This window comes from Microcaecilia unicolor, chromosome 3 (genome assembly GCF_901765095.1).
Source record: "Microcaecilia unicolor chromosome 3, aMicUni1.1, whole genome shotgun sequence".
In the NCBI taxonomy this organism is placed as follows: Eukaryota; Metazoa; Chordata; class Amphibia; order Gymnophiona; family Siphonopidae; genus Microcaecilia; species Microcaecilia unicolor.
Window position 1 is genome coordinate 466,652,780 of NC_044033.1, and position 15,447 is coordinate 466,668,226.

Sequence of the window (15,447 nt, forward strand, 5' to 3'; positions counted from 1 at the left end):
GCCAGTGGCCAGGACAGAGAGAGCGGAAGTGATTTTGAGGTGGGCAGGGATGGGGTTATTCCTACATGTCTAGGGCTGAAGGAGGGGTGTCAGCTGCTCACACAGCTGACGAATGGTGGCCCTATCAAACCTGAACCTTGTTAGACACTGCTGGTCAGTGAGTTGTAGGAAGGTGGTGCGGGGCCTAAACACTCGGGGCCGTGAATACCTCCTGCGGTGGGTGGCCTCTTCGTGTAGCATGCATGCCACAAGTGCATTAAGTGCATCCATATCCCCACCACCAGTGCAAGTACTAGGACTAGTAGTCAAACAGCAACACACACATATCTTTCACTTCCAGCCACCACGCCCTCTGGCCACTCACTCGCCAAACAGTACAGGAACACAGAGACAAACGGAGGTCAGGGAATAGAGTATACACGTGGGAAGAGTGAATGGGGAGGGATAGGGGGAGGGGAAGGGGGCGATGGAGCAAAGGAGTAGGAGTAAGGAACGGTCAAAGGGTAAGACACAAAAAGAGGCAGGGCACACAGACGACCGTCACAGGTACTGAACACGCTCGGCTTTCTCTCTGCAACCACCACTTCAGCTCTTCCACCAACTATATCGCCACTCTCCAACTACACACAATCGCTAATGGGTCTAAAGACGCTTTCCCCCTTGCTCTGGTCGCTTTTATTTCGGGTCCATCATATTAGGCCCATCTTCCCGCTCAACCAGAGCCATTTCGCTATTCGTTATACGTTGTACCCGTCCACGTCGTATCACCGCCCCTAACACGCCCCCGACACGCCTCTTATTTTGACGTTTTTACGTCCACGTACGAGCGACACGGACGCACTGAAACATTGCTTTCGATTATATGGATTTACTCGTTTTTGTGAGATTAACGTCCATCTCCCGATTTAGGTCGGAACTTGGGCGTTTGTCTCGTTCGATTATAAGCAGGTGAGTACAGTAGTAAATTTAAAACAAATGAGAGAAAATATTTCTTCACTCAATGTGTAATTAAACTCTGGAATTCATTGCTAGAAAATGTGGTAAAAGCAGTTAGCTTAGCAGGGTTTAAGAAGGTCTGGATGGTTTCCTAAAAGAAAAAATCCATAAGCCATTATTAAGATGGACTTGGGAAAATTCACTACTTATTTCTAGGATAAGTAGCATAATATCTATTTTACTCTTGGGGATCTTGCCAGGTACTTGTGACCTGGATTTGACACTGTTGGAAACAGGTTACTGGGCTTGATGGACCTTTGGTCTGTCCCAATACAGCAACACATATGTTCTTGTGTACTGTTGACTCATCACACTCTGGTTAATAACCCTTGAGCTTTACAATTGCATATGTGTGCTCATTTCATGAAAGACCTGCTTTATCTTAAACCTCCAAAAGCCCCCTGTGCTAGGGAACCAAAATTTGGTGGTCACTTATGAAGTCTCCTTTTGAACCTCTGATACTGTACCTCTGAAGTTCCTAACCCATAAAGTACTATTTCTACTATCAATCGCTTCCCCTAAGAGAGTAAATAAACTTCATTTATTAGTAACATACAAATCTTACAAGCAATCCAATCATCAAAAATGTTGTTCTTCGCACACATACTAAGTTCTTGCCTACAGTGATAGCACCTTTTCACTGACATGAGAAAATAGTGCTTCCTACTTTTAGTCTGAAATCTCACTGAAACCTTGTGAGAAAGCCCTTCATGTTTGATACTATAAATGGATTTTCTCCTTCTATTTAAAAAGAACTGAATCCTTTAGAAAATCTGCTCAATATTTTTATCTACTGTGTTCAATATAGATCTGGTATACCAAATGTAAATAAGGTGCTGACATTTATGCAGTGAATATGTACAAACAGTAAGTTACACATGGACCACTGCAGTGTGTTTTTTCTAGCAAAGAAGGTGTCAGTACTCAAATGCCAGGCCACCCTACAGGGGTGGGATGATCACTGAAAGACTTACCCCACAATAGCCAGGCCCCCTGCAACCAGTCATAGAATCTATGACAAGGCAGAATTTGTGTGCAAAGCCTGGGATATTTCATTAAAACTTGGGGACCATGGGTCAATTTTAGCAGACAATGGAAAAGGTGCCAGTACTCAGTACCCCCAAGTACACCCTCAAAAAAAGCCCTGGACCTCTGGCATCTAGGAATGTGCATTTATTCCAGTTCTATGGGTAGCCCAGCTACATACAAGTGTACAGTATATACCTGGTTCGCTAGTGTTTTATAAAGTAAAGTATGTGCCTTCTTTCCTTTATAGAATAGGCTGCTAATAGGTGCCCTTTAGACAGTGGTGTGCTGGTAAATGTTTAACAACAGGTTCTCTCCCCCGTCCACCTCTGCGCCCCTCATCCACTTCTGCACCCCCCCCCCCCCATCCACCTCTGCGCCCCCCCCCCCAATTTGCAGAGCTGGCTATAGCCAGGTAGAGAGCCTGGGGGGGGGGGGGGCAATGCATTACTCCAGGAAAAAAAAATTTTTAATGATCCCAGGTTCCAATCTAATTCACGTTTAATGTGGGATAAAATGCCATAAATAAGTAAATAAATATAAACATTTAATGTTGAGCACCTGATTCTCAAAGTGGACATATTCCAAACACTATAATGAAAATAAAATGATTTTTCTACCTTTGTTGTCTGGTGACTTTGTTTTTCTGATCATGCTAGCCCAGTATCCGATTCTGCTGCTATCTGTCCTCTTAACTCCGTTTCCAGGGCTTCCTTTCCATTTATTTCTTTACTTTACTTTTCCACCTTCTTCTGTGGCCAGTATATCCTCCATCTACTTTTCCACCATATCCAGTGTCTCCCCCTGATCTCCCCTTCCACTTGGCCTGCTCTCCAGCATCTTCTCTTGATGTCTCTTTTCACATGGCCGATGGCCTCCTCTCCAGCATCTTCTGCCAATCTCTCCTTCCATTCACCTCTCTCTAACGTCTACCCACCTCCTCTCCAGCATTTCCCCAATGTTTCCTTCCACCCGCTATCCCGTTTGGGTAGAGGGTGGAATGGGGGAGGGAAGGAGGAGGTGTTAGATGCTTGTATCCTACATGCCGGGGTGGGGTGGACATGGGACATGGTGGCAGCTGTGAAGGGGCAATCCAGTGCAGCAAGCTTTAGGTGCCCCTACACTTATCTCCTCTCTTCCATCACTGTCTCTTTCCTCCCTTCTGTACAGCACCCTCTATTTTTTTTTTGTTTCATTTGTACCCCACGCTTTCCCACTCATGGCAGGCTCAATGCGGCAGGCAATGGAGGGTTAAGTGACTTGCCCAGAGTCACAAGGAGCTGCCTGTGCCGGGAATCGAACTCAGTTCCTCAGTTCCCCAGGACCAAAGTCCACCACCCTAACCACTAGGCCACTCCTCCACTCGCTCCTCTGACCAGTATATTTTCTTTCATTTTCTCTTACCCCCCTCCGTCCAGGATGTCCTCTTTCCCTCACCTCCATCTAGCATCTCTCCCTGACATCCTACTCCCCCCCCCCCTCGTATGCAGCATTCCTCCTTGTCCTTTCCATGACAGCATCTCCCCTATATCCCTACTCCTCCCATGTGCAGCATACCCCTTCTCGGTCCTCATCCCTGTGCAATGTCCAGTACCCCCCTCTGTTTTTTCTTCATTCCCCCTTGTCCACCATCTCCCCGTCTTCCTATTCACCTCATGTCTAGCATCATCCAATATTCCCTCCCTCTTCCAAGCCAGCAATTGCCCTCACTCACCCCCTTTAGAGGCCTATCTCCTTCCATCCAGCTGGATGGAGTGTTAGGGAGAGATACTGGAGGGGAGTGAGAGAAAACAAGAGAGAATATACTGGGCAGAGGAGTGAAAATAGAAAGAGGGTGATAAACAATAGGGAGGAAAGAGAAGGTGCTGGAAAAGGGAGGGGGAGAGTTAGCAAAAAAAAAAAAAACTATGAAATAATAGGATGCCCCTCTCTCCCCCTTCCATCCAGTGTCTGCCCCTGACCCTCCTCCACCTAGTGTGTGCCTCCTCTACTTTTTCCATCCAGCGTGCACTCTTTCCCCTTCCATCCAATATCTGCCCCCTTTCTCCCTTCTCGCTCCCTATTTTCCAGAGTCTGTCCCTTCAATCCCACCTTCCTTTCACCATCTGTCCCCTTTCTAACCCATCTCACTGACTCTTCCTTCCAGCACCTGCCCTTCTCTCTAACTATTCCTTCTAGTATTTGTCTCCTCTATCTCTCCTTCTATCCAGCACCTGTCCCTTCCCACTCTCCATTCTTCCATTCAGTAACTGTCTCTTCCAGATCTCCCTCCTCCCCCTTTTTTCTGACCCTTTCTTTCAGGATCCCATCCAGCCCCTCTCTTCCTCCTTCCAACCAGCATGTGTCCCTTCCCTCCCTCATTCTGACCCTCCCATCCAGCTCCTGTCCATAGGCGCCCGGTATAAGAGGCTTGGACAGGCTAAGCCTCCCCTGTGCTCTGAGAGGTTTAAATTGTTGATTTACCTCCATCCTCACAGCAGGAGCTGCAGTGAAAGCCCTCTAGCCTTGTGTAACCAATTGTAGAAATTGGTTTCTCCAAAGACAAGCAGGCTGATATTCTCACAAGTGGGTGACGCCACGTCGGCCCCGGAGGATTTTAAAGCAAAATCTCAAAATCTCTTTACGGCGTTCCGACGCGCGAGCGATCGTACTGCGCATGTGCGCACACCTCTTCCCGCTCGCCGTGCGGACACGCCCCTCAGTTTTTCTTTTTCCGCGTCTGAGGAGACACGGAGTTCGTTAGGGCTTCGTGTTTTCTTCAGGTCTTCGGAGTTAAATCTCTTTTTTATTTTTTCATTATGTACTTTTCATGGCAGGCTCATTGTGGCTTATATATACAGGTATTTTTTGTACCTGAGGCAAGAAAAAATTTAAGTAATTGCCAGAGTCACAAGGGGCTGTGCCTGAACAAAGCATTAAGCTTCTCTTTTCTTTTTTCTTGAAAGTGCTGGCATATTGTTATGTGTGGGCTCTCTCTAGCCAGCAAACTAAACAAGCCCACATTTTTATGATCCATTTTTTAAAACTTTACAAACGGCTCTCCAGAGCTGTGACAGCCTGCTCCAGCACACCACTGTCTTTAAGCCTCACAAGTGATAAAAGGTGTATGTCACAGGAAAAACCAGGAACCTAAGCAGGTGCATCCCTGGTCAGCCACTGAATGGGCAACCTGGTGACACAATATCAGTGGTGTAACCTTTGAAGTGAGTCTCCACCCGCCTCGGCGCCTCCTGCTCTGCAGGTCATTCGGGCGCATCGGAGGATGTGTCTTGGGCCGGATCATCTCCCTGTGAAGCGCAAGTAGTGTCTCAAAGAAACGAGACGTATTCTACTCTGCCAGGGATGCCCAAAGGAGATCATTCTGGAGTCCGACAGAGACCGATGCACGCTGGGTATAGTTATGCATCGAATAGGTCTCCACCTGCCTCGGCGCCTCCTGCTTGGCAGGTCATTCGGGCGCATCGGCGGATGTGTCTTGGGCCGGATCATCTCCCTGTGAAGCGCAAGTAGTGTCTCAAAGTAACGAGACGTATTCTACTCTGCCAGGGATGCCCAAAGGAGATGCCCAGAGCTTTGCTCCCTCGGTTATGGAGGTATCCGGGCTTCAGACATCAGTCGGTGCCGAGAGCGTTGCTCCCTCTGTTATGGAGGTATCCTGGCATTGGACGTCGATGCACCGGTACGTCGGTACCAGGTATCATCGGTACCATGGGTCCCGTCGGCACCGGGTATCATCGGTACCATGGGTGCCGTCGATGCCGAGTGTCATCGGTGCCATGGGTGCTGTCGGTACCGGGTATCATCGGTGCCATGGGTACTGTCGGTACCGAATATCATCGGTGCGTCGGTACCGAGGAGTATCAATACCAGGAACATTGGTACCATGGTCGGTGTCATGGGTCCCGTCGATACCGGGTATCATCGGTACCATGGGTCCCGTCGGCACCGGGTATCATCGGTACCAAGGGTGCCGTCGATGCCGAGTGTCATCGGTGCCATGGGTGCCGTCGGTACCGAGTATCATCGGTGCCATGGGTACTGTCGGTACCGAATATCATCGGTGCGTCGGTACCGAGGAGTATCGATGCCAACTACATTGGTACCATGGTCGGTGTCATGGGTCCCGTCGGTACCGGGTATCATCGGTACCATGGGTCCCGTCGGCACCGGGTATCATCGGTACCATGGGTGCCGTTGATGCCGAGTGTCATCGGTGCCATGGGTGCTGTCGGTACCGGGAATCACGGGCACCATCGGCACCAGGTATCATGGGCACCATCGACTATCGGTACCAGGTATCATCGCCCATCGGTACCGAGTATCATGACTGCCATCGGTACCATACTATCAGGTATCGTCGGTACCGTGGATACATGGGTATCAGGTATCATGGATGCCGTCGGCACATGAGTACCATCGATACCAGATATCATGACCAGGTACCATCGGTGCCATGGGTGCCATTGGTACCAGGTGTCATGAGCACCGTCGGTGCCACGTGTACCATCGGTACCGTCGGTGCTGTTGGTGTCGGATATCAGGGGTACCATTGGTACCACATGTCATGGTTACCATCGGTACCAGGTATCATGGGTACCATCGGTACCGGATACCATGACTATCATCGGTACCAAGTACCATTGGTACCGGGGTCCATCGGTACCATGTGTATCATCGGTACCGTCGGTGCCATGGTCTAGCAGTCTGGTTTCGATTCCCTTGCATTTCCAGACTTTGTCCTTGGCTTCGGGACCATGGGTACCATTGGATGCCATGGGTGCTACCGCCTCCTGCGGCATCTGGCTTTTCACCTGGTCTCCTTCACCGATGCTGCCTCTGGTATGGGTGTTCGTACCCTACTGGGGCAACTTCTCGACCCATATTAGCCTCCATATCGGACGTGTTTGGATCTGTGCTGCTCTGTTTGAGTAGTTAGTTCAGTTCAATGATGGTCATCTGACATTACAGTGGAGATTGTGAATCCCAATGCCCAGATGCTAGAGGTCCTGGACTACTATCTTCACCTGAGTCTTCTGCACTCAGAACAGATAGGAGTTCTAAGAACTTACTTTGGCGCCCCCAGGGCCAGAGCATACATCCTTAGCCTCTTTTGGAGAATGGCGTACCAGGCTGGCATGATCGCATCCCAAATCAAGTCTTGTCAGATCTTTACGAGCATTCCCACCGGAATAGGCTAGACCTTTTCACCAAGTGGTCAGGTAGCACACGGTGTGTCGCAGGTTCCTGTCCAAGGGCATTTTCGACACTTGTAATGTAACACCTAGATTTCTGCTCTAGGTACAGTGACAGACTCTCATGACTGTGTGCCTCTCTCCTGGAGGAGGAGACTCAGCAGAAAACTATAGATATGCTGTACATACACTTCCTCATCTTGGAAGTTCTTTAGAGAGAAGAGTAGTTTTCCTTGTGCCTTAAGGGGTCGTACCTATACTCCTACTTCTCGACAGCCGGTTCGGGCTATGCCTCAGCACGCTCGTTCTAGTCAGCGGCGTGCACCTAATCAGGCCCCTGCAGCTATTCCCCAGGAAACAGAGGGGTTTTTGACTGGCTCCAATTCAGTATAGCCACTAAAAAAAAAAAAAAAAAAAAAATGTCCGTACCGGCCATTCTGCCTGTCGGGGGGGGGGGGAAGTTTACATTTTCTCCACCAAAGGTGACTTCTTTATCCTCCAACCGGTAGGGTTTTTCAACTAGTCCGGTTAGGATACATTCTCAATCTGGAATCAAACCCTCCACATTGTTCATTGGAAGCTTAATCCTTTAGCTTCCATCAAAAGTGAGTACTTGCAGAGGAACTCTCTGCTTTTCTCAGCGCCAATGCAGTCGAGCCCATTCCACCAGGGCAAGAAGGGTTGAGATTCTATTCCAGGTCTTTCTTTGTGGGTTGCGTCCCATCATAGACATAAGGGGCCTAAACAGATTTGGTTCAGGATGCTTTCCCTGGGCATCCTTCTTCCCATACTTCAGGAAAACGATTGGTTATGCTCTCTGGATTTACAGGATACTTATACTCTCTTTGCATCCAGAGTATGTTTTTTCCTAGTGCCTGGCTGTTGTTGCAGCGTATCTTCATGGACTGGGAGTGCATGTGTTCCCTTAACACGATGATTGCCCGTCTCAACAGATTACAGCACAGTACATATTGAGACTTCTAGACACATGGCTTCCGCAGTTCATGTAACTCCCATGGCACTTTCGCACATGACATCCGCTCAGTGCATCCTAGCTTCCCAGTGGTATCAAGTTTAGGGTATCTAGAGGATGTAACCCGACTGTTCACCAGTCTTCGGTATTCCCCTCAGAGGTGGTTAATTCTCTCTATTTTGATTCTGAGGCATCTTACTCAGTCAAAAGCTGCTGACGAAGGTTGCATCCCTCCTGGCTATCCAACCAAATTATTTTAATTCAACCAAACAATCGGGTTGTGATGTACTCGATAACAAAGGAGTACTGGATCTTGCCCTCTGAGTTAGGATGCCATGCAGATGTAGCGGTGGGCCCGCAATGCGGCATGTTTTCTCCAAGCCACTTATCTAATTGGTGTAAACAGCAGTCTGGCCGACAGGCTGAGCAGGATAATGCTACAGTTGAGCATGCCTATAGTTCGAAAGACCCCTCAGTGGATCTTTTTGCTACTTAGTCCAATCGCAAAGTCCCTCAGTTCTGTTCCAGGCTGCAGGTTCACGGCAGGCTACCATCGGATGCCTTTCTCCTTCTTTGGGAGACAGGTTTTCCGTATGCGTATCCTCCCATACATCTGGTGGAAAAGACTTTGCTGTTTCTCAAGCAAGATTGTGGAGCCATGATTCTGATTGCTCTTTTCTAGCTGCGTCAGATAGGATTCCCTCTTCTTCTGGAGTTGGAATGTTTTCCAGCTCTCATTACGCAGAACGAGGGGGCACTTCTGCATCCCAACCTCAAATCTCTGGCTCACACGGTCTGGATGTTGAGAGTGGGGTTTCGTTGAGTTTTCCAGAGTGTCTCCCGACTCTTGCTTGCTTTCAGAAAAGATTTCACAAAGAGGTGTTATTCTTTTTCATGGAAGAGGTTTGCCGTCTAGTGTGACAGCAAGGCCCTAGATCCTGCATCTTGTCTTATACAGACCTTGCTTGAGTTCTTTCTACACCTATCTGAGTCTGGTCTCAAGACCAACTCTGTCAGTATTCATCTTTGTGCAATAGAGCTTATCATCAACGTGTGAAAGGTCAGCCTTTAGCTGTCCACTTCACGAGAGGTTTATCTCTCCCCCAATATTGAGAGAATTCCTTGTATGTGTCTAGGGGAGATTATTTCTGTTGGGCTTACCACCCACAATAATTTTGACAGTTGGCTCTTATGCTTCGGTCAGAGTTCCTATCACTCCTTATCCAGTATCTTGGGGTCCCAATGTCGTTTTCATCCAGCTGCTGCAAGCTCAATTCGGGCCACTGGATTCCTGCCATCTGAAGTATTGGACCTGGAAGGTCGTTTTCCTTAGTGGCTGTTCCTTCAACTCGTAAGGTCGGTGAGCTTCGGTCTCTAGTAGCTCAAGCGCCTTACCTTACTTCTCATCTTAACAGAGTAGTTCTCTGCATGCAGACAAAGTTCTTACTGGCGCTGGTATCAGAGTACCAGCTGATCCAGTCAGTTGTCTTACCAACATTCTTTCTCCCTCATCTTACAAGCCCTGGCGAAAGCAAGCTCCGCACTTTTTGCGTGGAGCAGACGAGCTCCCTCGGACGGTCCGCCCAGTTGTTTATTTCTTTTAATGCCAGTTGCTGTCGGAAACTGCATAATTTCTTCTTGGATAGCAGAGTGCATCTCCTTCATTTTTGTCCAAGCTGGACTGACTCTAGAAGGCCATGTCACGGCTCACAAAATTAGAGCCATGGCTAAGTCGGTGGCTCATCTAAGATCAGTCACTATTGAAGAGATCTGCAAAGCTGCGGTGTGGTCATCAGTCCACACATTTTCATCTTACTACTGCCTTCAGCAATAGCCGACTCGTCAGTCGGTTTGGGCAGTCGGGGCTGCAGAACTTCTTTGGGGTTTAGAATCCAACTCCAACCCTCCTAAGCCCATTTTTGTTCTGTTCCAGGCTACACTCATTTAGATATTTCTTCTTTTCAGGTCAATTTTATTCTGGCCTCACCGTTGCGAGACTCAATTGACCACTGTTTGTTGTGTAAGCCTGGAAGCTAGGGATACCCCACTTGTGAGAATATCAGCCTGCTTGTCTTTGGAGAAAGAGTAGTTACTTACCTGTAACAGGTGTTCTCCGAAGACAGCAGGCTGCATATTCTCACAAACCCTCCCACCTTCCCCTTTTGGAGTTGTCTCCTCCATCTTTTGGATTTAACTGAGGGGCGTGTCCGCACGGCGAGCGGGAAGAGGTGTGCGCACATGCGCAGTACGATCGCTCGCGCGTCGGAACGCCGTAAAGAGATTTTGAGATTTTGCTTTAAAATCCTCCGGGGCCGACGTGGCGTCACCCACTTGTGAGAATATGCAGCCTGCTGTCTTCGGAGAACACCTGTTACAGGTAAGTAACTACTCTTTATGGTTTGTTTACCTTACTGCTGGGAGAGCAGGGGGAGGGGGGGGGGGTTGGCTGGGTTGCCAGGGAGATATTTAACAAGGATGACTTCCTGACCTGCACTGAGAACAGATAGCAGCAGAATCAGACAACCAGACAACAAAGGTAGAAAAGATCATTTTATTTTCATTATAGTGTTTGGAATATGTCCACTTTGAGAATCAGGTGCTCAACATTAAAAGTTTGTATTTATTTACTTATTTATGGCATTTTATCCCATATTAAACATGAATTAGGGTGTTTTGTGGCTCTACATGAGAATTGTGATGATATGATCCCTTGTTTCATATTGTTGATGGTCTGCATTTTCCGTATGGGTGGTATATTGGTGTATTAGGTTCTGCCCAGTGTAATATTTATGGTACAGTAAGGTTCTGAGTGTGTTTTTGCACAAAGTTGTGCATAGTGTTTTGCAGTTGAGCGATTGTGCTTAGAATATGCTTTGAGCAACCACTTTATTCTTTGACATATGATACATATCTAATATCTAAATTTAATAAAAGGTATTAATTGTGACTTTTATTTTTATTTATTTATTTTTTCTGTGTGTTATCAGACAATTATGGATTTAAGCTCCACCCCTGGCCCCACCCCTAACCCCGCCCCTTTAGCCTCCCCAAACAGTTGGGCCACCGACCGCCTATGCTCCTGTCCCCACTGCCGTCTTCCCCTTTCCTTCCAGCATCTGACCTCTTTCCCTTCCCCTCCCTCCGACATCCCACTGCTGCTAATACTTCATCTTTGACTACTCCAGTCCAGACCAGCAGCGGCAAAACAAAGTGGAGCAATCGCGGAGCCACATTGTGCAGATTCATGACTGCTAGTCCCTCCCCCTCCAAAATCATTTCCTGTTCCGGGGCAGCTGCGAGTATATGTAGTGCGGATCCACGATAGCCGACAATAGCTGTTCTTTGTTATGCTGCCATAGTGCCATTACCACTGCACTGAAGCAGCAGCGCACCGGCGGAAGGGAAGAGAGGCAGGTTCGTGGCCATTTAGCGCATAGGCACTGTTGCGCCCCACCTAGCTACGCTACTGGCTGCAGGACAGTACTAGGACAGATGGATCTGAAGGGAGAGAGCCGGGGGGGGGTCGAAGAAGGGGAGAGAGATAGAACGCTTTGTGCAGGGAAGGGAGAGTAACGCATTACCGCCGTGTTGCGCCACCCCTGGGAGCCGGCTCGCCTGCCGGAAAAACCGGCTCGCAAGAGCTTTAAAAATTTAACAGCCGGCTCTTGCGAGCCGGTGCGAGCCGGCTCCAGCACACCACTGCCTTTAGATGCCTAAATCTAGACACCCATTTATAGAATTACTTTTCACACTTTGTATTATTATAGAAAGGAACTGTTGTATTAAGGGTTTTCTTCCTTCTTGAGCTAGCAGTAAAAATGTAGAGTAAGTAATAGCCCATATCCTTGTATTAAAATTAATTAAAAATTATAAGAAATAAAAAATTAAAATAACACATAAAGCATCTCAAAAAATAAAAAGAAATCAGAAGAAATCAGATTTGTTTGACATGTCCAAAACCTCAAAAAATATATATATATATATATATTCCTTTCTTTTGTAAAATTCAAACATGTACAATTATATTATAACATTAAACTATGGATTAACTGCTCAGCTTGAACACTTGGTTGTAAAATTGTGGCAAAGGTTTAAGGGAATTATTTATTGCAGAGGGAAAAAGTAATATAGTACAGACAAAATTACAAGACATTCTTTGGTACTGCAAGGTCTGCAATGGCTATTAATCAGGTTTTAATTAAATGTTTTCCAATACAGATCTGATTTATTAAACCGCCCATTAATCAATTAAATGACAATTGTGGGACCAATGTAACTGAATAAGATATATCGTGGAAACAATCATTACAATTTCTTTATATGCTTTGTCTAACAATATATTTTACCTTCGACTTTCTTAATGTAATTTACAAAATTTAATTGATTCTGAGACCACTTTAATTTTCATTGTAGGCTATCCGTTGTAACCATGGAAACTGCCTTTTATTAAACAAAAATAAACCAGTGCCATGGCTCAAGCAACATTTGGAATTTGGAGATCTGAGTTTAAATCCCCTGCCTCATTGCAAGAGTGTGGGCTCATCCTGGCCACAGCAGAGGAGCATTCCAGCCTGGGAATGGAGCAGGGGGCTTAATGGCCAAGAAAAGTTCAGTTTGTGCTCATTTTAAATGAACTTGCCTTGATTTTTAGGGTTTATTTTTTCTCAATGAATATTTTATTTTCAAAATAATATAACAACTTACATAAATACATTCCAATGAGAAGAAAAAGGAGAGAAAGCAAACATCATATCCCACCTTCAAATGCATAAACCCACAAGAACAAGACCTTCCCTTTCCACAAGTCAATACCCTCCTAAAACACCCTCAAACCCTATTCCAAGTATACCGTAACAACCAGCTCTATCAGAATGTCCAGTGGATCCTTCAGGACACTCCAAGCATCCCATCTCACACCCCCTCCCCAAACCTCCCTCCCTCCAATAAACCCAAGACTCCATATACCACACCCCAACCCCCCACCCTCTTCAAATGTGAGCTAAACAGTCATGAAGTCTTTCCCAGTCACGCTTATGGGGTGAAAAGCAATGTGTAAATTGATTGTATATACATTAATACATAGGAATACACCTAAGGGCCCTTTTACTAAGCTGCAGTAAAAAGTGGCCTGCGGTAGTTTGGACACGTAAAATTGGTGTGCGCTGGGTCACTTTTTTACCACGGCTGGGAAAAAAGGCTTTTTTTAATGGGCAGTAAATGGCCATGCACTAAAATTAAAAGTAACACACGGCTACTTACTACTACTACTTCCCGGAGATGGGAAGGCGGTAGAACTAGAGGGCATGATATGAGATTGAAGGGGGGCAGACTCAAGAAAAATGTCAGGAAGTATTTTTTCACGGAGAGAGTGGTGGATGCTTGGAATGCTCTCCCGTGGGAGGTGGTGGAGAGGAAAACGGTATCGGAATTCAAACATGCATGGGATAAACATAAAGGAATCCTGTTCCTAGGGAATGGATCCTCAGAAGCTTAGCCGAGATTGGGTGGCAGAGCCGGTGGTGGGAGGCGGGGCTGGTTGGGAGGCGGGGATAGTGCTGGGCAGACTTATACAGTCTGTGCCCTGAAAATGACAGATACAAATCAAGGTAAGGCATACACAAAAAGTAGCACATACTGTATGAGTTTATCTTGTTGGGCAGACTGGATGGACCATGCAGGTCTTTTTCTGCCGTCATCTACTATGTTACTATGTTACTACTTATCATTTCTATAGTGCTACTGGACGTACGCAGCGCTGTACACTTGAACATGAAGAGACAGTCCCTGCTCTTCAGAGCTTACAATCTAATTAGGACAGACAAACAGGACAAACAAGAGAGATAAGGGAATATTAAAGTAAGGATGATAAAATAAAGGTTCTGAACAAGTGAATAAGGGTTAGGAGTTAAAAGCAGCATCAAAAAGGTGGGTTTTAGCTTAGATTTGAAGACGGTCAGAGATGGAGCTTGATGTACCGGCTCAGGAAGTCTATTCCAGGCATGTGGTGCAGCAAGATAAAAGGAACGGAGTCTGGGGTTAGCAGTGGAGGAGAAGGGTGCAGATAAGAGAGATTTACCCAGTGAACGGAGTTCTCGGGGAGGAATGTAGGGAGAGATGAGAGTGGAGAGGTACTGAGGAGCTGCAGAGTGAATGCACTTATAGGTCAATAAGAGGAGTTTGAACTTTAAGCAGAAACAGATAGGAAGCTAGTGAAGTGACTTGAGGAGAGGGCTTACTGTCTGAGCCCTTTCTGCCACCCATTGACCTAGCAGTAAGGGCTCATGTGCTACTCATGTGGTAATCATGCAGCTCGTACCATGCAGAGGGAAGTTCTTGCATCAGCAACAGATGACCGATTTAGATGCTGGTGCCCCTGCCTGCAAAGGAGGGGTTCAGGGACGGGAGCGCAGGAGGGGGAGGAAATGGGGCATCCCGGTTCCATTTCCAGAGGAGAGAGAAGGATGTCGCACATTGGCACATGGGAAGGAAGCACTGAACCCTCCCACAGGCCTGGGCCCTTGGGCAATGCCCCAGTTGCCCGTATGGTGAATCCAAATCTGGGTGCCGCGTTATATGTTGCAGCCGTACATAGTTGGGCTGCATTGTCCAGGGGAGGTGGGCTGGTGTTAGGCATTTGTGCCTGTTCATTTTCCTGGCCTGGGTTGTTGGTGGTCTTGAGGTCTGCCGCACATCATAGCAGGGCTTGTAGCAAGTCTCGGTGGGAGCCGGACACAAGCGGGAGGCTAGTGCACAGCTTCAGCGTACGTTCCTGTGACTGTTGCTGTTTGCTTCCTGTCTGGAAGTTGGTGAGTCTCGAGGTCTGTGCTGTTGGGGTGGGTAGCAGGGGAGGTGTTCCAGGGAGTGGTGCAGAATTTTGGTGGTGATGGTGGGGATTCCCTGTGAAGGGTATTTTGGGATTTGATTTGTTTGTGGCCAAGTGGATGGCTCTGCAGAAAGTCTAGGGTGGAGCAGTGGTTCATGTGGGTAAGGTGGCCCGTGGTGTAGCCAAGGTGGTGTGGGGGAGGGGGGTCAAGCAGGTCTTCCTGCTGCTGATATTGCTATGGGTGTTCAGGGCATGGTAAAGAGCAGGGTCAAGGGCAGGGTCTGTGAGTGTCAATTCAAGGCTGGGTGGCAGGTACTTCACGGGCCTTGATCTCGGGCCCTTATTGAGGTTGCTCCTATAGATCCAACAGGGAGTGCAGCTTCTTCCAGTGATTCTGGTGGCCAGTGGGCGTTGGCTGATAAGGATCTGTAGGCTGC